Source organism: Mesocricetus auratus, unplaced genomic scaffold, assembly GCF_017639785.1.
Source record: "Mesocricetus auratus isolate SY011 unplaced genomic scaffold, BCM_Maur_2.0 Super-Scaffold_100026, whole genome shotgun sequence".
Lineage (NCBI taxonomy): Eukaryota > Metazoa > Chordata > Mammalia > Rodentia > Cricetidae > Mesocricetus > Mesocricetus auratus.
In genome coordinates this window covers 12,311,549-12,334,169 of record NW_024429207.1, presented here as the reverse complement: position 1 = coordinate 12,334,169, position 22,621 = coordinate 12,311,549, and positions in this window count along the sequence as shown.

Below are 22,621 nucleotides of genomic sequence, written 5' to 3'. Positions count from 1 at the left end.
CTACCTGCACTCAGCCCTTTATTGCACCCATCTGCTTAGCTTTTCTTGTTTTCTTTTCTTCAAAGCATATTGCGCCCCCATGTACATCTGGTTACCTATTTGTGTGTATGATTGGTTAGATTATGCATTTGGGAGAGAATATTTAAGTTCATCTACTTCGTGCAAATTTTTAACTTCATTTTTCTTTAAAGCTGAATAGTATATATAAATGTGTGTGTGTGTGTGTCTATTATCTATTCATCTGTTGATGGGTGTTGATTCCAATTCTTTGCTATACTAAATAAAGCAGCAATAAACAAGGCAAATTTTCAGGGAGGAAGCATTTTTTGGCTCACAGTTCCTTGGCAGGGCAGGTGAGGCAACCGTGGCTCTTTCTGTGGTAACAGGAGCCTGCAGTGTGACCTGCCACACCTGAGCACACTTGGAAACAGAAACAAACGTGTTGGGGGGAGGCATGAAAAACCATAGACCGGGAGACTGATACTGGGGCTCAAACTTCAAGCTGAAGATCAGCAAAGCAAAGCAACTGGCTAGTAGCTCTTACTCTACCTCAGACTGGAAGGTGATCCTGGCTCCACCAAACCTCAGACTGCTGCCTCAGCCGGGCATTGGTGGCGCACGCCTTTATTCCCAGCACTCCGGAGGCAAAGGCAGGCAGATCTCTGTGAGTTTGAGGCCAGCCTGGTCTACCGAGCGAGTTCCAGGACAGCCTCCCAAGCAATACAGAGAAACCCTGTCTCGAAAAACAAAACAAACAAACAAACAGCAACAACAACAACAACAACAAAAACCCCAGACTGCTGCCTCTCCTCAGTGTGGCTGGAGAATCCTGAGACTTCAATATCTTGCTATCCTCAATGTGGCTGGAGAATGAATGCCAGCTCTGAGACCTTGCTTATGTACCTCCATAATGCTGGTATTAAAGGCGTGTGATCCCAAGTGTTCTTCACTCTTGTGTAAGCCATGGCGGCCTTAAACTAACAGAGATCCGTTTACCTCTTAATCCAGAGTCCTGGAAATAAAGGTGCGTACCACCACTGCCTGATCTCTATAGCTTGAGACTAACTTTGCTTTCTGAATCCTCAGGCAAGCTTTAATAAGTCATAAAAAATACATCACCACATGTGTGTATGTGTGTGCATTGACATCTCCGAATGTGTTAACAGTATGCCAGTGCAGTGCACCTCATGCTGCATTCTGTAAAAGTAAACGGGAACATGATTCAACTGATAAACAGTATGCAGTCAGCTCCTGCCATCAGGTTCAAGGACATTTCCCACTGCAAGGGGAGAAGGAACAGATAAAATTCCTGCATAGAGGTTCTGTGCAAGGTTTCTGCAAGCCCAGCTGATGACAAACTCCCTGTAGAGGGTATTCATAAGTTCTTCCATCACTTGGTGTTGGTTATACCAGATTAGAGGGCTGGGATATTTAGGATCCTGGGAAAGGACTGAGCCTTATATTATCGTGACCGTCAGCATGTACAGCAGATTAGCACTTGCGTGGTAGAACATCGCTTTAGGGATTGCACCTAGTTCTCAATGGCTTACCACCAGCTACATGCAGGATATATTTTCTAAATGCTTTGAGTCTTCATCACCCGGGTCTTCATCCACCCTTGGTCCAGCGGCAATGATGAAAAGAGGCCTTTCCTTAATTTTATTCTGGCAGAGGAAGCCCTACGTAAGTGAAGTTCTGAGTGAAAATGTATTTGACATGAGCACAGCCGTATCCTAGGCCGAACGACCTATAGGAAATTGGCAAAGCTATTACCAATACAGATTAGGCTCAAGAGGAATGGCAAAGATTTCCTGGGGAGTGTTAGTATTTGTGTTTTTGGATGATTGATCAGTGTGCACAGAGATTAGCAACTGTGGCTTCTTCCTCTTGGAGGTTTACAGTCTGAGAATACTTGCCTACAGAGACATGCTGCCATGATTAGTAAAACCCTTAGGTGTAGGGTGTGTGGTAACACTGCATTACTTCCTGGTACGATTTGCCCTCAGAATGGCTTCTTTTTGAAGCAGTTTCTCTGCTAACTTTAACTCTAGACTTTGCACTGTATTAATATGCTTGATTTGTTTGTACCTTGGTATTTATGAATGGTAAAATTTTCTGCATGGTAGAAAATTAAGAAACTGTTATTGATACTCATTCTGTAACTATGAAGATATCTTAGTATATTAGACTGTCATTTGAGGAAAAAACCAGCAGAATCTACTGTGTGTGTGTGTGTGTGTGTGTGTGTATACAGGTATAAGGGGCATGGAAGTAGAGATGGAATGAAGAGGTCTAAAGGAGTATATAGAGAACAAGAGAGAATAATGGAATTTTGAGTCCTGGAAGCAAAGACGGTGCTATTATGAATGAAGGGGACCAGTGAGATAAATACGATAAATAGGTAGTGGCTGGGGAAATGGCTCCGTCAGTAAAGTGATTTTGGTGCAAGCATGAGGCATATGGACTTGATGAAAGTAAGGACTGAACCTGAGTCTGGAGTTTTAGTACCTACATTAAAAAGAAGAAAGATGTGCTTGCCCAGGCCTGTAACCCCGCACCAGAAGTGCAGAAACAGGAGAATCTAGCCAGGCTTGCCAGGTAGTGAGCTCCAGGGTTAGGGAAAGAAACTGTCTCAAAAGAGAAAGAAAGAAAGAAAGGAAGGAAGGAAGAAAATTACTAAAGAAAACACCAAATGTCAACTCCTAGTGGGTGCATGCACGCACACACCCATGCCTTCATGCCTACAGCCACACATAAACATCACACAAACAGGTATACTCGTGCAGAAAGAAATGATGTAGTAGGGAGGATGAGAGGAAAAAGGAGAGGTAGGGACAGACAAACACGATATAATGGTAGGGCCAAGTGTGGTGGTGCGTGCCTTTAGTTCCATCTCTGGAGAGGCAAAGGCAGAGAGAATCTCAATGAATTTGAGACCAGTCTGCTGTATATAGTGAGTTCCAGGCCAGTCAAGGCTACGCAGTGAGATCCTATCTCAATGCCTCCCCAAAGATGCCATATGTGTGTGTTTGTATATGCATATATACATACATATGTGCAAATATATATATTGTGTGTGTGTCGGTGTGTCTGTGTCTGTCTCTGTGTATATGTATGAAAAATGCCACAGGCGAATTATCCATTTTGTATGCTAACTAAAAATATTAGTTTTTAAAAGAAGCAAAAGAAAACAACTGCCACTTTGTAAGTGATTCACTGATTACAAGACAATTAAATCAGCTCATAAGACAACTAAAAGGAAAAGATGAAAAGGACACTCATCTACTTATTGATTGTTGAGCCCTTACTAAAATTTTTGCATTTCTTAATTAGCTGGGAATTCCATTGAACCGCCATGGATGTTACCCATTAAGTCATGAGTTGGTGGCCACTAGCAATATGTGTGTGTATGTATATATGCATACATATATGTAATATATACTATGTGTGTGTATCAGTGTGTCTGAGTGTGTATGTATGAAAAATGTCACAGTGTTGTGAGGTGCTCCCACACTGGACCAGCTCCGTGATCTCTTCAACTTCTTAAGTGACTTCAGAGAACTCTCTGCTGAAAGATCAGTTCTAACATGTTAACAATTTCACCAAAAGTGTTATTACCTACAAGCTCATTTTTGCCTTTTTCCCCCTTCTTTCTGATTCTTTGAAGATCTTTGAGTTCACTTGATGGTCAGGGCAGGACTTCTAGTTAATTGCTATTTTGGGCATGGTGGCAACCACCTGAAATTCCAGAACTTTGGAGGTAGGAGCCAGAGGATCAGAAGTTGAGGACCATCCTCCACCACACAATGAGTTTGAGGCCAGCCTAGCACACCCGAGACCCAGTCTCAAAGGAAAAAAAGCTTCTGGCTCAATTACACAAACTCTGCCGTGATCATCGAAATGGCAGCTTCTTCTGCTTTTTCAAAGCCATGATTCTTGGGAGAATCTTAGTCACATAAATAAAGATTAGCAACATGGAGCTGCCACCCATTATGCTATTTATTTGTTTGAATCATGGAGTCTTAGAACTAAATCCAACACATCTTTCCAGAAAATAAAATCTACTTGCTGACTGCTAACTCTGTTTTTCCTAGAGTTTTCTTTGGATATTCTAGCTGAGCTAAATATCATTTACCTTCTCCAGTGGGAGTGGTCTCCAATGAATGGTCTCTGGAATGAGCTCGGAATTTATTAATGTGCTTTTGATGTTGGTTTTGAATCGAAGCCCATGTTCTACATATTGCTAAGTTCACAGTGTAGCTGCCTACATCTTATTACAGCTTCTAGATATTACGCTTCTGTTAGTGGACTCTGAGACCAGACTAGCTTATTTTAGTCTTTTTTTTCTACCCCGTTGACTTTTTCTCCATTCTAAGAGATATCAAAATAGTAATTCATTCTTCAGCGGTTCTGTATCATTTTACATAGCTTGATATCTGTTGTAAGAGAAAAAATGAAAGAGGTATTCTTATTCCTTTATAGCAACTCCTTCTGGCTTATGTTACATATGTTTCTGTCAGTTCTGTTCTTTTAGAGAACTCTGACTAATATAGATCCTGTCTCAAAGTAACGTTTAAGTTGACCAAGGAAGACATACAATGTTGGTCTCTGGCCTTTATACATCCACACACTCATATGAACACAAACATAAACATAAACCACCAACATACATGTCAAGTACACAAAGATTAATAAACCTATTTCCTTTTCTAGAGGTTGCTTATGTTTAAACCAACCAGCTGAAGGACTGAAGCCCAATGAATATCAGAAGGTTTACTAAACCCCATATTTCAGTAAGCTTGTTAAGTTCTGCTCACTTTCAGCCAAACAATCATTGCAAATCTTATACAAGCACATGAATAGGCTACCACGTAGCACCACTACAGCAAAGTAAAAGGCTTTAGAAGACCAAGGCCACACACAAGCCTGTTCCAAGGAAACCTGACACTGGAAACGTCAGGGAATTCTGCTGCCCTGGCAGTTAACATGCCATCCAGCAGTCTGGAACAAGAGAACTTATTTTGGGAACAAGCATGCCTTTCAGGAGAGTGCAGTGAGCCTGACCTTAAACTAGGGGCCTTGAAGATTAGGCTCCTATTTTCGTTGCTTTGGTCTAAGACATGAAGCATAGTCTTCCTTAATTGGTCTTTGGTTACTCCGTGTTCCTTGCTGACAGCTGCAATGTTGAGCACAATCAAACAATACCTGAGGATTTTAACTCATCTGGATTGTTGCACTGTTGATGTTCAATTTCCAGCTCAGCCTTAACATCTCTACTTCCAAGTGATAGAAAAATGACACAGTGAGTCTTCTTGACAAAGAGGTTCTGGGTACTAGATGACACTGAGTACCTGAACTATCAGTTCCTTTTCAAGTCTTTATGTGATTTTCCAGGCCATCTCATTATAGCTCTTCCTGCCCCCTCCTCCTCTCTACGGCCTCCATTTCTTCCTCTTCCTCCTCCTGCTTCTTAGTGTAGACAGACCGGGTCTTGCTATGTTGACCTCATAATCCTCCTGCCTCACTTCCTGAGCGCTGGAAGTGTGTACACCAGGCTATTCGTGGCTCTTTTCCTTTCTGCTCTGAAATTCCCATTGAGGTTTGGTGAAACAGAAGAATAAAGGTAGTCAGGTGTGGTGATGTACACCAGTAACCCCAGCACTTGGGAGACAGTCGGTAGGATCAGGAGTTCAAGGCTACATGAGACCTTGTCTCAAACAAATAAAAAGAACAAAGTCTATTTCTATGGAATAACCCTTCTGTCCACTGTGAAAATGAGTTGCTCTCATTGTTAATAAAAAGCTGATCGGTAGATAGGGGCAGAGAGCATCCTGGGAAGAAGAAGAACAGCGTCTGAGGAGACTTGAGCAGACCCAGAGAGAAACAAGAGGAACGTGTCCTGTTGAAAGACGGTACCAGCACATGGCAGAGGGTAGATAGGGAATATGGGTTAGGCCGGGTGTTGGTGGCACACGCATTTAATCCCAGCACTCGGGAAGCAGAGGCAAGTGGACCTCTGTGAGTTAGAGGCCAGCCTGGTCTACAGAGTGAGTGCCAGGACAGGGTCCAAAGCAATATAGATATAGGGAAGCCCTGTCTCAAAAAACCAAAATAAATAAATAAATATGGGTTAATTTAAAATGTAAGAGTTAGCTAGTAACAATCCTGAGTTACAGATTGGGCGTTTATGAATAATAACGCCTCTGAATGGTTATTTGGGAGCAGACACCAAGAAACTCTGCCTACAGTCGATATTTATCATTAGAGAACATTTCCACTGCTATGTAAAACTTGGCGTTAGTGCTGCCTCGTGAGCACCTAAAAAGGCTCAAGAGAGAATCCACTCAAGAGCAAATCTCTGACCATCATTTTCCAGACAGAAAGTTCTTTACGTGGCTGAGCTTGGCTCCCCAGCCCTGGTGATGAGGAATGTGACACAGAGCACCAGTGCACACAGGTGGGGGTGGGGAGGGTGACAGACCTAGGCTAAGGTCAAGCAAGCCCCAGGGTATCTGCCAGCAGGACTTGGAAGAAAGACTAAAGGAAGGAGAGGTAGCCTAGTCCCACATATTTGGTTTCGACCCGTGAGGGAATTACATGGCATCCTGTGCAATGTTAGCTTTGCTGGGGACAGCCAAGACAGGCTATGAATTCCCATCTAAGTCCTGCACAGGAGGAGGGGCCAGCTGGTGGGCTGGCTCACTCCCCGAGACCAGGGCTGTGCAGCGGAGAGCGTCCAGAAGGCAGCCGACTCTGCAGACAGTGTACACAGTGTCTTCCTACCCCAGCGACCCCGCGGAGGCCACAGCCACCCTGTGTAGGGTCTCTCTTGTTTGCCACCCTTTCTGTCCAACTCAAACAAACACCAGCTGGCAAAGTTTACAAGTGTGTCTTCACATCCATCCTGCTTGCCACTGCTCACCTGAAATCCCCTCCTCAAACCGAGTAAACTTTCTGACATCTCTCTGCTACTTTTGGAAACTCGAACAAAAGCATCACTTGTTCTTCTTGCCTTCAATTTTTTTTTTTTTTTTGAGGCAGAGTCTTGCTCTATGGTTCGGGCTGGCCTCAAATTCAATGCAGCCCTCCTACCTCAGCCTCCTAAGTGTTGAGACTACAAGCATAAATCACCAAGCCTGGCTGAACAAAATATTTTCCCAGTAAAATACATACATATTTACTTGAAGATATTGATATTTTAAAATGCTCTCTGGCTCACAAACGATTCTTTACGGAACACTGGTCATCTTAGTATTGAGGACTCGGTGTTTTAGCAGGTTTTATTTATGGATCTAGGAAAACAGTAACTAGAAATGGCCAAATTGACTGTTATACACTTCACAAAAAAACTTCCAAACTTTCTCTCTCTCTCTCTCTCTCTCTCTCTCTCTCTCTCTCTCTCTCATGCCTTGTCAGAATTCAGCATGGAAAAGTTCTGGTCTCTAAATAGATTCCTTCAGGAAGTTTTGGATGATGGTGAAGATGGAACAAAGATGGGGTGTTGTCCTAACTTGAGCCTGATGAATATGAATATTTTCCTATGAAGATTAGAGAGCTCGCTGAGCTCAAAGGATTAGTCTTTTTTTTTAATTAAATTATGAAACAGTTGGCACGCATGCCCTCTTGGAAGGTAGTCTAATCCAAGCTTTCTGACTGAAAGAATGAGTTTGGGAGACTCGTCAACTGCCTGAGCACCTTTGTGGGGTAACGTAGTCAGCTGGCTAATGAAGCATTTGGGGTGTAGCTCATAGCTGTCTGCAGGCTGACGTCTCCACTGCTCTGCTCTTTTATATAGACCCAAGCTTGTCATGTGAACATTCATCACCATCAGGGTCGTGGAGGGTTACTCTGGAACTACTCAGCTTCTCTGATTTACCAGTGTTTGTAGGAATGACATCAAGGATCCTCATACTTTGGGGTGAGAAGATCTATTTAGGGGAAGTTTTTAAGAGCAAAGTGAGTCAGGCCTAAACTTGATATATGTAAACTAGCCTTGTGAGTACATCACGCAGCCTCTCTTTCTTAGTTCTTTCAAGTTACACACTCCACTTCCACTCGGTGACTCATGCCCACACAACAGAGAGATGCTTTTTGAACCTCAATTTCAAAAGAGCCACATTTTGAAAAGTTCTTAATCATATCCACCAAATTCTTTTCCTATTCTGAGTTTTCCAAATTGTCCTTTCTACTGGTCTCTGAGTCAACATGGAACTCTTGTTAATATTACATTTAATTTGGCATTGTTTTATTTTGCACAATTTTGCCTACATAAAAGCCTATTTGCTTTGGAAAGGGGATGTTAAAAAGAGATTTTTTTTTTGTTGCCAGCTCTGCATGAATGAAATCATAAGAATGTAAGCCTGTCAAGACACAAGCCCTAGAACAGGGCAACAGTCAAAAGGAAATCATGATTGCCCACTAGTAAGCTACTTAATAGTGCTTGAAATGTAACTTTCTTATAACTAGGACAGCATAAGCCATCTTTAAATCCTTTTTTTGGAGACAGGATTTCTCTATGTAGCCCTGGGCTGTCTCTGGTCTCACTCTGTAGACCAGGTTGGCCTTGAACTCAGAGACCCACCTGCCTCTGCCTCCTGAATGCTGGGATTAAAGGCATATGCCACCACCACCCAGCAAATCTTTTTTAAAAACTGATTAAAAAAAAGTCTGGTGTTATCTATAAAGAACCTTCACTGAGGTGCATTTGGTCCCTAGGAATCTCAGTTTAGTTGATCATCAGAAAAGAAAAGACACTGTGTGACTAGTTGACTATCTTAGGTTTCACTTTACAGTTCAAATATCACTCAACTAGAAGAGGGGAAAGGGAGAGAGATGAATAGCTGGCAAATGTTAGCCAACTTGAAGAGCTCCAAAATTACCTGGCATCCAGAAGCGTTGTGACATGCGTGGCAACTCCTGAGGGCGTAATCATCCCTTCTGGGACAAGAGCCACAGCAGAACACAGCAGTGCACTCGTTTCCAACAAAGGGTATCTGTTTAGCATGCCGAAGAAAGAGAAGTCAAATTGCCTCCAAATCCAGACAGTCTGAGAAAGGCTGTCATCTTCCAATGAAATTAAAAAAATCTAGTCCCTTTATAATCTACTCCTGGCTCAGGTCCAGTTACTGTATGACCTTAGGGGAATCTCTTTTGAAGTTTTCTATATCTATAAAGCCTGGATAATAATACTATCTGTCCCAGATGGCTGGAATTGTGTGAATTAATTATTTCAAGCTGGGAAGGTCTTTGATAATGCTAAGTGTTGAATATTGTTACTAGTGCAGGTGGAAGCAATGTTACACAGCACATCTATAATTAGAAAGACCTAGAAACTTCAACTGATGCCAACACCCCAGGAGTTAAGTTTTGGAGACACTACTCTGTGTCATTTTCTCCTGAGACTCAGTCAGCATGTTGTTATGACTGAATACTTAATTCCCTCTTTTATCTTCCTTGAAAGGTTGAAGCTTGTCTTGGACTTGCCCTATTGTGGAGTAATTTCTACTGGGTGGATGTGCTTTTCAAGCCAGAGTTTGAAATGCAAAGCCAGCTTGCATCAGAACACTGGGTCCATACAGCCTAAGGTTTGCAATGTTGGTTAATTGATAGGCGTCACAGGAGTAAGAAAGCCCATGCCCAGATGGATGCTTGACCTCTCAAAAATGCAGATATATTCTTGATTTAAAAGATAGAGCAGATAATGGCTTCTTTTAGAGATAAAGGCTTTTTGTTTTCCCTCAGACAAAACACAAAGGGTCGTGTGAAACCATAGTACATAAAAGAGATAAAAACTGAGCTGTGATGAGTGAGGGGGATTGGGAGATTTTCTGATACCTGTAAGGACCCTGGTGCATGTGGTCAGGTCTGCAGTCTCCTTGACCACTGTGCCAGGTAATCTCCAAACCACATCTCATCATCAAACAGTTGAGTATTCTAGATGCTGGTGATATTAAAGACCCAGGCTGTGGGGCCTGGGTCAATATGGTTTACCCAGACTCAGTTTCATTTCATATGCTCTCTTCCATTCCATCTTCTGACTTTCAAGTCATGGTGAGGGCCACATAGCACATCAGTTCACTATAACCTGCATCCTCCTCTTCTCCATGACTGTCACCACCATCGTAGCAGTATTTCCGGGGCACCTGCCTCATGCAAGCAAAGTGTTATTGTCACTGAAGCTTCACAATGCTATCATAGGAAAAAAATCTCATCCCTGTTTTCTTTCTTTTTCTAATGCTTTATTTAGCCTTTATTTTATGTGGATTGGTGTTTTGGCTGTGTACATGTCTACTTGAGGATGTCAGACCCTTGGAACTGGAGTTATAGATGGTTGTGAGCTGCCATGTATGTGGGTGCTGGAGATTGAACCTGCGTCCTCTGGAAGAGCAGCCAGTGCTCTTAATTAGGGCCCTCATTCATGTTTTCAAATGGAAAACGCTTGTCAGAGACATGTAAGGAAACTTCGTATGTACTACCCAGCATCCCCAAATTTCACAGTCAGCAAGCCCAAACATTCTGACTGTAATCTTGGCCAGAAGATAAACCCAACATTATGTGGTGTATTTCTTGGTATAGACTATTTGTTTGCATGTGTCTCTCTCTATATATAGACTGGTCAACTCTTCAAGAGTAGGAACTCTGTCAATGTTCATGGCTCATTACTATAGCTATGCATGTTTCCTGACACACAGCAGGTATTTAATAACTGGCACGTGATCAAACTAGCAGCATGCTTTCCCAAAAGGATGAAACAACTTCCCACATTCAGAAGAGTGAGGCAGTAGGTGCATTAGAATGAAGGCTCAATAGGGCTTAGCATGGTGTAAACTTGAAAACATAATTCCCAAAGGAAAACACTGCCCTTTAACTTTCAGGATGAAGGCACCCCCGAGGTGAAGGCTGAATTTCCATGATAAAGGAGGCCAGACTGATACAACTTTGGAAAGGGAAGGCAGCAACCCTGCTTCTGCCAGTTATCTCAGGGAATAACTCAAAAGCAAAGTGCACAAATGAAACCTTTGGGTGGAAATGTTACAAAGGCATGTGCTTCAACACACCTGGAAAGTGTGTGAATATCTGGAAATAAAATCTTTGGGTGGAAATGTTACAAAGGCATGTGCTTCAACACACCTGGAAAGTGTGTGAATATCTGGAAATAAAACCTTTGGGTGGAAATGTTACAAAGGCATGTACTTCAACACACCTGGAAAGTGTGTGAATATCTAGAAAAGGGTGTGGTTAAAAACAGTGGCACTAAAACCAGTTGATGATTTTGCACAACTTGTGTAGGAAAGCATTTTAATAACTTGAGGATGTATTTAAAATACAGTATTCACCAAAGGGGTGGGGGGGCACGGTTCTCATTGATTATGATTTCTAGGCTATTGGTAACAAAGCAGAAGAAAAACAAAGCCAAAGAATTTATGGCTGCTGAATAGAGTTTTCTTCCCCTCCTCCTCCCTCCTCCCCCTCTCCTCCTGTCCTCCTCCTGTCCCCCTCAGTCATTGTCTTCTGAGGAAGAGATGAAACCAGAGTCTTTCTTTTTTTTTTCTTTTATTTGGGGGATGGGAACATGAGGGATCAGGATGGTTGAGTTATGGGTAAGATAGAAGAGGAGAATGATTCAAGAGATATGGTGATAGAAGAGTCCATTGTGGGGTTGGGGGAAGACTTGGTGCCAGAGAGGCTCCTGGGAACTCACAAGGATGACCCATCTAAGACCCTTAACAATAGTGGAAAGGGTACCTGAACTGACCTTACCCTATAATCAGAATGATGACTGCTCTAGTAGTCATCATAGGGCATTTATCAAGTACCTAATGGAAGCAGTTGCAGAGATCCACAGCCAAGCACTGGCTAAGCTCTAGGAGTCCAGTTGAAGAGAGGATGGAGGGATTGTATGAGCAAGGGTGTATCAAGGTCAAGATGAAACCAGGGTCTTTCTTGCACTGAGCTAACCCCCAATCCTCTCTCTCCTTGTTTCCCTTGAACATCTCAGCATTAAATTGTTTTCTACTGGATTACTTTCTTATCAAATAAAAAATAAATCATTTCAGCTTCTTTTTTGGGGGGGGTGTTTCGAGACAGGGTTTCTCTGTATTGCTTTGGAACCTGTAGGCTGACCTCAAACTCACAGAGATCCACCTGCCTCTGCTGAGTACTGGGGTTAAAGGCATGCGCCCCTAATGTCCGGCTCAGCTTCATTTTTTATGAGCTTACAAAGAATAAAATTTCATTATGGCCTTTTTCAAGCAAACATTGTTTTTGTTGTTTCTCCTTCTACCCCCATAAAACTAAACAATTTTTTAAAAACCTATTATTTATCTCAGACTTGTTTTGATTTGCATTTCCCAAATGGCTAATGATGTTGAGCACTTTCTCAAGTGTCTCTCAGCCATTTTAGATTCCACTATTGAGAATCCTCTATTTAGTTCAGTCCCCCACTTTTTAATTGCATCCTTTGGTGTTTTGGAGACTTTTTTCTTGAGTTCTTTGTAAATTTTGGAGATTAGCCCTCTGTCAGATGTGGGGTTAGTGAATATCTTTTCCCAATCTGTGGGGTGCCTTTTTGTCTTGCTGACTGTGTCCTTTGCCTTACAGAAGCTTATTCCTGTCAGAATGGCTAAAATCAAAAACACCAATGACAGTTTATGCTGGAAAGGATGTGGAGAAAGGGGAACACTTGTCCATTGCTGGTGGGAGTGCAAACTTGTGCAGCCACTTTGGAAATTAGTATGGAGATTCCTCAGGAAAATGGGACTCAGTTTACCACAAGACCCAGCAATTCCATTCCTAGGCATATACCAAAAAGATGCCATTTCACACAACAAGGATGTCTGTTCCACTATGTTCATAGCAGCATTATATGTAACAGCTAGATCCTGGAAGCAACCTAGATTCCCCTCAACTGAAGAGTGAATAAAGAAAATGTGGCACATTTACACAATGGAGTACTTAGCAGAAAAAAAAAAAAACAAAATCTTTAAATTTGCAGGCAAATGGATGGCACTAGAAGAAACCATCCTGAGTGAGGTAACCCGGCCACAAAAAGACAAACATGGTATGTATTCACTCATATATGGATTTTAGACATGGATCAGGGAGTGTCAGCCTGCAATCCCAGTGCCAGTGAGTCTGGGAAACAGGGAGGTTTCCAAGAGATATGCATGATACACCAGAGAAGTGGAATGAGCCAAGATCTGAGCAGATTGGGAACATCGGGGGAGGGGAGAGAGAACCAGGAAAAAGAGAGGGGGAGAAGAGGAGGGGAGAAGAAGGTATGGGCGAGCAGGAAGGTTGAGTCAAGTTAAGAATAGGGGAGAGCAGGATGAGAGATACCATAATAGTTAGAGTCATTATAGGTTTGAAGAGAGATTTCCAGAGATCTACAAGGATAACACCAACTGGCAAATTAAGCAATAGTGGAGAGACTACATTAATAGCCCCTCCTTGATGATAAGGTTGGTGACTACCTTATATGCCATCCTAGAACCTTCATCCAGTGACTGATGGAAGCAGAGACAGATACCCATAGCTAAACACTGAACTGAAGTCCTGGAACCCAGTGACAGAAATGGAGGAGTGATGAGCAAAGGGGTCAAGATCGTGCTGGTGAAACCCACAAAGACAGCTGACTGGACAAGGGGGGAGCTCTTGAACCCCAGACTGATGACTGAGAGACCAACAGGGGACTAATCCAGACTCCATGAATGTAGTGTAAGTGAGGAGGCCACAGAAATCTCTGGGGCCTTGGGTAGTAGATCAATGTTTACCATGGAGTACAAATGAATTTTGGGAGCCCATTCCACATAGAGGGATGTTCTCTCAGCCTGGACACATGGGGAAGGGCCTAGGTTCTGCCCTGGATGAAATGACAGACTTTAGAGATCCCCCCCAAGGAGGGCCTCACCCTCCCTGGGGACTAATATGGGGACTGGGTGGGGGGCTGGGAGGGCTGGTGAAGGGACAAGGGAGGAGGGGTGGGAGAGGGAGCTGGGATTGACATGTGAAACATTCATGTTTCTAATTTAAATAAAAACATATATTGAGGGGAAAATCCTATTATTTAAAGATAGTCATATAACGCCATAAAACAGTTAAATTAAATTTAGGAAACTTCAAAAATTAAGACTCCAAGAGTGCAAACTTGCTTCCTTTGTCATTGGTTGTTGCTACATCTGTACGTTGTACCCACTTGGCACTTGCTTTGTCCCACAGCAGTTTGTCCTACTATTGAAGACCTTAAGTTCAGAAGGCGAGAGGTGTGTGGGCTCATGAACATATCAAGTAGATGTCTTATTGTTTATAGTTTCATTTTTGTCTTCTAAGTTAGGTTCAACATAACCTATCCTACATACTCATACTGCGACTCACCTGATTCTCACAAGGCTTTCAAGACTGTCTCACTGTGTTCCCAGGCTGGGGTCACTCACATGTGTCTTAGAACCAACTATCTCAGACATTTTGACACAAGAGCTCTGTTTTACATTGACATAAGAGTAGTCTTGAGGTTCACAACAGACTCAGGCTTTTCCTATAGGTTAATTATGATGAAAAAAATAGTAAACATTGTCTGTATAGACTGAGATTGCCAAAGTCAAGCATATGTATATATGATACTTCCTGCTGTTCCCACTGTGTTTGGGATAGACCTCAGATAATGGTCACTTCTCCACATCCCTTGTTTGCTTACTTTCCTACTTTCCTCCCTACTTCTCCGTCCCTTCCTTTCTCCCTCCCTCCCTCCCTGTCTCCCTTCCTCCCTCTCTACCTCATTCTCTCTCTTTGTGTCTCTCTGTGTCTCTTTCTTTCTTTTTTCTCTCTTCCTTTCTTTCAGCTGTGTCTCATTATATAACCTAGACTAACTTTGAGCTCCGATCTCCCCACCTTTCTGAGTTCTGGAACTATAGGCATATGCCTCCACACCCCTTAATTGTATAACTCAATATGGGTTTAGTTTCTTTTTTTTTTCAAATTAGCTAGTCTCTGTGTGGTTGTCCATGACTATAATGCCATTATTTGGGTAGCTGAGGCAGGAGGATTGTTGTCAAGAGTTTGAGACTGACTGGGCTATATAACACATTTGAGGCTAGCCTGAACCATGTGTCTAAACAAAACAAGTACAGGTCAAGTTGTTAAACAAGTGTGTCATAACATGGTGTCCAAACCAGCTGATGCTTCCTTATGATAGTCTTTTTAATTCTGATTTAGATACTGGGAAACTATAAATAAGCAGAGCATGCATGTGATTGAGAAAAGGAAAGCATGCCTTCATACAATACTGAAAGAAGTATGTCCTTCCACACATCTCCATGCCCAGTTACATGAAGGAGCTGACTGTGGATATGGTCAGGTTTCCACACATACAGATCTGTATGTTGCTCTTTTTAAAAACATAAGTGAAGGTTGATCTATTTTCTTTAATACTGATAAAAATCCCTGGGAAATGGTAGTGCATGCCTTTAACTGCAGGAGTCAAGAGGCAGAGACAGGGATCTCTGAGTTCGAGGCCAGCCTGATCTACAGAGTGAGTTCCAGAACAGCCAGGACTACACAGGGAAATGTTTCAAAAAACCAAAACCGATGTGTGTGTACATACATATACATACATACATACATACATGCATACATGCATACATACATGCATACATACATATGATAAGCTCTGGATTCAATTGAGAGAGCTTGTCTAAATGAATAAGATAGAAAGCAATAAAAAAATACCCTCACAACTTTAGGCCTCCACACACACACATATACAACTGTGCAAACATGTGGGCTCGCACATATGTGCTTGCACATCATACAAACACACAAAAAGTGGTAAAGTCTAGTAAATAACTCTAGTATAGTAAAATCTAACTATTTTACTATTTTTCCCTAATTTCTGTTTTGTTTTGTTTGACAGGTCTAACTACCAGCCTTGCTAAACTCTAGCTCCTCTCTCTCCTCAGGCTTCAGTCTCCTAAATGTTGGGATTACAAACTTGGCCCACCATGCCCAGCTGAGCAATTTCAGTGTAAGGGTCTTCCTGCTGCCCAGGCTTCAGATGAAAGCAGCCCAGTTAACTTTACATTCCTGTTTCCCAATGATGCATTTGTCCTACCTACCCTCTGGCTCCCTCCCATGCCACTGAAATGGATTTAACACGTGCAGCATTCTCACCAAGTCCAGCAGTCATTCCCCTGCATTCTCTCTTCCATCTTCCTGTGACACCTTCATCCCTTTGCTCACTCATCCTTTCTGCCCTAGACTAGTCTACTGAGATCTCTGTAACACTCTTCCTTAAGCTCCTCTTCCTCTTCTCTGTGGAGCTATCTTTGAAAAAGCTTCCCCTCTTTTGATCTCCTAATTGGACGAGTTCTTCAGGCTACTATTTGAGCAAGTAATTCACTATTTAGACTTGTCCACAGCTCAGTTCTTTATGACTTGCCGAAGAAGTGTGTCCTATGGAACATTTTTGACAAACTACATTTAAAGAAATAGTCATGATCACCCACCCCTAATGACCCACCAGGGAAAAAAATGCTTTCTATTCCTGCAGCCTTGCTCTTCAGGCCTAAAAAGTTTTAGCTCTGGGAGGAGTCACTATTTTGCCAGTGGGGACAACAAATATCCCCATATAGTTGGGAGTTAGGGTCCCCTCCTGGCTCTTTGGGGCTCAAGATACCCTTTAGTCAACTGGCTAAAACAAGGAGCAACTATGTTGGGAGGTGTGATCAATCCTTATTACCAGGAGGGCATTAGATTTTTCTCCACAACAGAGGTAAGGAAGAGCACTGTAGAATGCAGGAGCTCCTGTAGGGCTTCTTGTGATGTCACCATGTGCTGTGATTAAAGTCTCTGGGAAGCAACAATCCAATCCAGGTCAGATGACAAATAACCAAGACTCTTCAAGAATGAAAGTATGGGACACTCCTCCAGGTAAACAGCCACTGAAATGCTTGCTGAGGGTGGAGGGCATTACTTATAAATAGCAGCTAAGGCTACATAACCGACTGCAGAGATGAGAATTATAGTTAACCCCGGGTGTTTTTGTTCTATTTGTTAGGAATATACTTGTGCATTAAGTAGATACCCATGGTTTTATTTTAGTGTAACATCAATTGAGGTAATATTAGAAGTCAAGTGTAGTAAACCTTTATCATCATATTTAAGTTATGGGGTAAAACATTCTCCAAAAGATGTTACCCCCCATGGTCATTGGAATACAGAAGATTGTCTTCCAAGTTTACAATGCTGGTCATTAGAGCTGCAAGATTTGGAATTTTCTTTGCTGGATTTGATTTTTGAGTTGTAGTATTTTCCTCTTTCAACATAGGAATGTCTGCCTGATTCTGTTGCTGTAGAAAACCCCAACCAACTCAAATTATGGTAACATGGGTACAGTTGTAGTTGATTTGATGATGGTCTTTACTTCCAGATGATGTGAACATATTGTGAAAAACAGGGTTTTTGTTTGTTTGTTTGTTTGTTTCTATTAAAGGTAGTTAGCCTGTAAGGGCCCATATTTCCTGAACCCCCACCCCTTTTCCTTTGCATAAATTAGCCAATCACATCAGATTGAGAAATTGAGCTCCCACCAATAGGATGAGACACAATCACTGTCTGTTTCAGGGATATAGGAGGCCATTCTGACAAGTGCATTCACTAGCCTGGTCTGGGTTCTGGGACACACTTTTTACAAAAAGAAATCATCTTGCCAATTACTTTTTGTTTGTTCAGGTATTTCTTTGTTTGACACTTAGATTATTTTTTTCCCAACAATATGGCACAAGTCTAGCCAATAAGACAAAAATTGAAAGTGCTGACCCTGTCTGATTATTTTTTAATGTTCAAATGCGGAACTAAAGTGGACAAACTAAGTTTTGAAGAGGGGACAGGTGCATTGCAGAGATATCAGCCTCTGTCCTACAGTCCTTTGAACCGAAGCTAGCAACCCATTACCCTCTGAGGTCATCCTAGATAAGAATGGATTCCTGCCTTATCCTCTCTTAGGAGTGGAGTGGGGGTGAAGTAGGGGAAAGGTGGGGGGGAGTAGGAGGAGGGGAAGGAGTGAGAACTAGGATGTTTAGTATGTAAAACAAGAAAAGATTGTTTTAAAATTTTAAAAAATAGTTTTAAAAAAGTACTTTTTCCCTCATCCCTACTTCCACCTGAATTATTCAATAAGTGGGCTACAAAAGATGTTTTGAATCACCACTAGTTCTGATTTTTCTTTTGTTTTTTATGGATATTTAATTAAACAACAATTTATGATAGATGATATTTTAACTATACCATAAATTTATCTATTTTCTACACAAAAAAAGAAGAATGGATTTCTATTTGCTTGGACATCTATTATCAGGTACTTATATCCTGAAGCTGAGCTACTCTAAACTAGAACTTCAGAATGTACCTTAGCATATTTAAAGACCTGAGCAGTCTGTTGAGTGTTCTTATGTCCCCTAAATTTGTTTAGATGCCCTCTTCTCCTGCACTAGACTGTAACATCCCAAGGAACTATGATTTCCCTGTACTCTTATTTTTCAGAACTTCATTCCTGGGCCAGTAACACCCCTGGCTTCTGGAAGCTTGTCAGAAACTCAGAATGTTCCAGACAGTATTTCCCTTATGTGTTGCAGGCTGGCACTCACTACCTCACTGTGTGGCCCAGGCTGGCCTCAAACCCATAATCCAATGGCCTGTAGCTCCTGAGTGCTGTGCACAACCATGGATTGGAAAGCCCTTTTTTTTTTTTTTTTTTTTTTTTTTTTGGTTTTTCAAGGCAGGGTTTCTCTGTATTGTTTTTTTGGAGGTTGTCCTGGAACTCACTCGGTAGACCAGGCTGGCCTCGAACTCACACAGAGATCCGCCTGCCTCTGCCTCCCGAGTGCTGGGATTAAAGGCATGCGCCACCAACGCCCAGTGGAAAGCCCAAATTTTAACCCCTGTCCTGAATTAGAGTTTACACATCTACGAGAGCCCTGATGATTTGGATGTCGCTGAAGGCAAAGGAGTGCCACTCTGGGAAGCACTGTTTAGAGGATAATATGCCATGATGTTAGCATCTTTGAAAAGCATCAAGCATTGCTCTTTAATGCCTACTTAATTCGCTATTATCACCACCAGCCCTTACTCAATGCCGACCTCATGCATCATATTATGCTGTTTCCCTTGTATAACCCTATAAGCAACCTGTGAGGCACATTCTGTTTTATAGATGGGATAACTAGGCCTCAGAGATGTTAGCAGCCTACCCAAGGTCACTGTTCTGTAGAGTGGAGGCTGTAAACCGCTATAACATATGGAATTAAGGGACAGTAAACTATATTACCTTTTAACCTTCATTGTTTTTTCTCTACATATCCTTGTTTTAGGTGTTTTGCATTAGGGTTCCCTCAGCCTGCAAATGATTTCCCCAAATATATCTAGTTTAGTATTAAGCTCAAAACTTCTAAGAAGTATCTCTGATTGCCACCCCCACGAGGTCAGGACCCTGCTTTACATCACACAGCCATCAAGGCTCACATTTCTACTTTCTTCTTACCAGCTTTTGAAAATACTTACTTTTTTGACTTTTAGATCTGTGACTGACCCAAGGAATATTTACACTATTAAGTGATGGGGACTGTCCTTCTGCATGCTGTGAATATATGTTTCTCCTATTGGTTGATGAATAAAGCTGCTTTGGCCAATGGGCAGGCCGGATATAGTCAGGCAGGAAATCCAAACATGGGTAGAGAAAGGTAGTAAGCATGGAGATACCATGTAGCAGCTGAGGTATTGAGAGACATGGGCATCACCCATAAGCCAAGACCATGTGGAGTTACACAGATTAATAGAAATGGGTTGGTAATTAAGAAAGACCCAGCCAATAAGAAGCCTGAGCCATTGACCAAACAATTTATAATTAATATAAGCCTTTGTGTGTTTATTTGGAACTAAATGGCTGCAGTTTTGGGCAGACAGAAACTTCTTACTACAATTAAGTTTTAAAACCTTCATAAGTACAATGTTAGTAGTCTACATTTACCCATCACTTGGTACAGTTTGCACCAAGTTTAGCACACATCTCTTTTGCACCGACATCATGTATACAATTATCCACATTCTACAACTTGGAAACTGTGAGAGTTCTGAACTATACCTTCAGATGTATTAGATCACAGTACCTCTAATTAAGATCATCATCAATCAGTTACCCACTTCAAAAAAGTCATCTTCATTTCATCTACAAATTTACTAAGGGTCTTGCTGCAGAACACTCACTGTTAAGAGAAGCTTTTTCTTTGCTAGCCACTTTGGTTTATCCCCCGCCAGCCGCCTGGGCTCTGCCGCATTGTAGTCCCCAAATAAACACACAAGACGCTGTATTAATTATGAAGCTGTTGGCCTTGCTTGTTTCTTACTGGCTACCTCTGACTTAAGTAATTACCCCATAATTGTTAATCTAAGTATGTCTCTTACCGGAGAATGGTTCCGGGCTTCCTACCCCCATGGCGTTACATGTCGACTCTCTTGTGTTTCTCCTTCCCAGAGTTCTCCTGGACTCCTAGTCCCTCCTATCTTGGTTCCCTATAGGCTCAACAGTACTTTATTGACAAATGCACAGGACTTCCCCCAACATCTCCTCTTTTCTGTTTAAACAAAAAGAAAGGTGTTAACTTTAACACCGTCAAATTATACATAACAGAACAGTTATCAAGTAAGAACATAGTTACAATATTTTAGCAAGATTTAAAGAAAATATCATCCATCCCATCCTTGTGAGTCCAAAGTCCTATATGTAGCTTATCTTTTATCATAACTAAGGAAAACTATAATTATAACTATCTGTCTTCAACTTCATCAAAGACCACAGAAGGATAATATATAAACACTAGGATTGATAGAGACATCTTACTGCCTGGACAGTCACCCGAAGTTCCACTGTAACGTTGGGGCATCCATCTTCAGCCCATAGGCCACAATGTATCCAGAAGATTTCTCAGCCAAGCAGGAAATTTCAAAACTGTCCATCTGCATCAGCAGTCTGTCAGTCATTTTTCTGTGTCCTGCAGAATGTACCGTAGACTCTTCCATGAAGCAGGAACCCTGTAAGACTCAGTTCAGCAGTAACTTTTCTGTGGGTCCTGCATGTTCAGTTTATACAGCAACAGTCAAACAGTCTAGGCAAGAGCAGTTTCTTGCCCAAATGGCTAATCTTGCCATGTTGAAAGCAAACTCCATAACGAGTTTCTTCGATGCCCATCTTCCTCTCAGACGTAATTGGTGCTGCCAGGAGCAGACATTTATCATTGTCAAGAAAAACCCTAAACCATTTTAAATGCCATTTTCTGAAGGTCTTTGAAAGGTTTGAAGAATGTCTATGTCAAATATATTTCTGTATATCTAGAAAACCTAACTTACCTAACTATAAATTCTGACTATTATAAGTAACTATCTATAATCTGTATTTAATTACGCATTACATTTTAAAAGATCAGTATAAGCACAATACTTAATCAAGAGGTGAAATATACATATCACAAAATTGACCTTGAATTTGTATCAATAAATGAAAAACAATACCCATACCCTAATTCCCTTTTTTACCATTAAAAAAGATTGGCTGTGATCATTAGCCAATTATAAACAATCCCATTTAAATGAAAACAAAGATTTATAAACAAGATGGGAATTAGGACGTCGCTCATTCCAAACTGCTTACTGCTGGAAGGGGGCGCTGTTCATACCATGGGGATCATGACAAAATTCAGAAACCTGTATAAGTCCTTATTTTTGTGGTCTGTAAAGCTCCATCATCTTAGCTGTTTCAATTGTTGGAACATCTGGTCTACTGCTTCCGGGGGTCTTGGTTCGTCAAACCACAGAAGCCTGGAAGGAATCCTCAGCTTTTCATTTTCTGTAGAAACATAAGTAAAATCTCCTTTCCCAAGTAACATATCATTATACTTAAATTTTGAAGTCAAGGCATTTTCAAAAGATAGAAGTTGGATTAATTTAGCAGCATTTATAATCAAGTGTACTTTAGTAGCAGTTCCTTCCTGAGCAAGCAAAAAACTGAAAAACACAATAGCGTACAGTATCCAGACTCTCTGTGTATTTTCCATCTTTACGTGGCTTATTTATTTATCTATTATTACTTTATTTATTTTACTTTTATTTTTCTTTGAGACAGGATTTCTCTTTGGAAATCCGCCTGCCTCTGCCTCTGGAGTAAATCCTACCGGCGTGCGCCACCACAATGCAGGCTTTTGTATTTATTTACCACTTTGCCGTTTCATTTTCTCTCTCAATCTCACGTATATTTTTAAACACACTGTAAACCTTTAGAGATTTTCTTCATCCAAGTCTGACTTTACTGCAAATCTTTATGTTTTTCTGGCCACGTGTCTTATCTGTAAAACCGTGGCTGTTTTAAACTGCTGCCTTCCAAGATGGCGGGCGTAAGCGTGATTCCAGCTTACCGCCTCAATCCATGCTGACATCCAGCAAAAGCTGTCACTTCCCGCTGTACGTACACACCTTTCAATCATTAGCAGAGTCTCTTGAAACAACCTTGTTGGCTGTTTTTTTTTGGTTTTTTTTTTTTTTTAATGCCGAGTCAGGAAGACTCCGGTAAGCGAGCCATGAG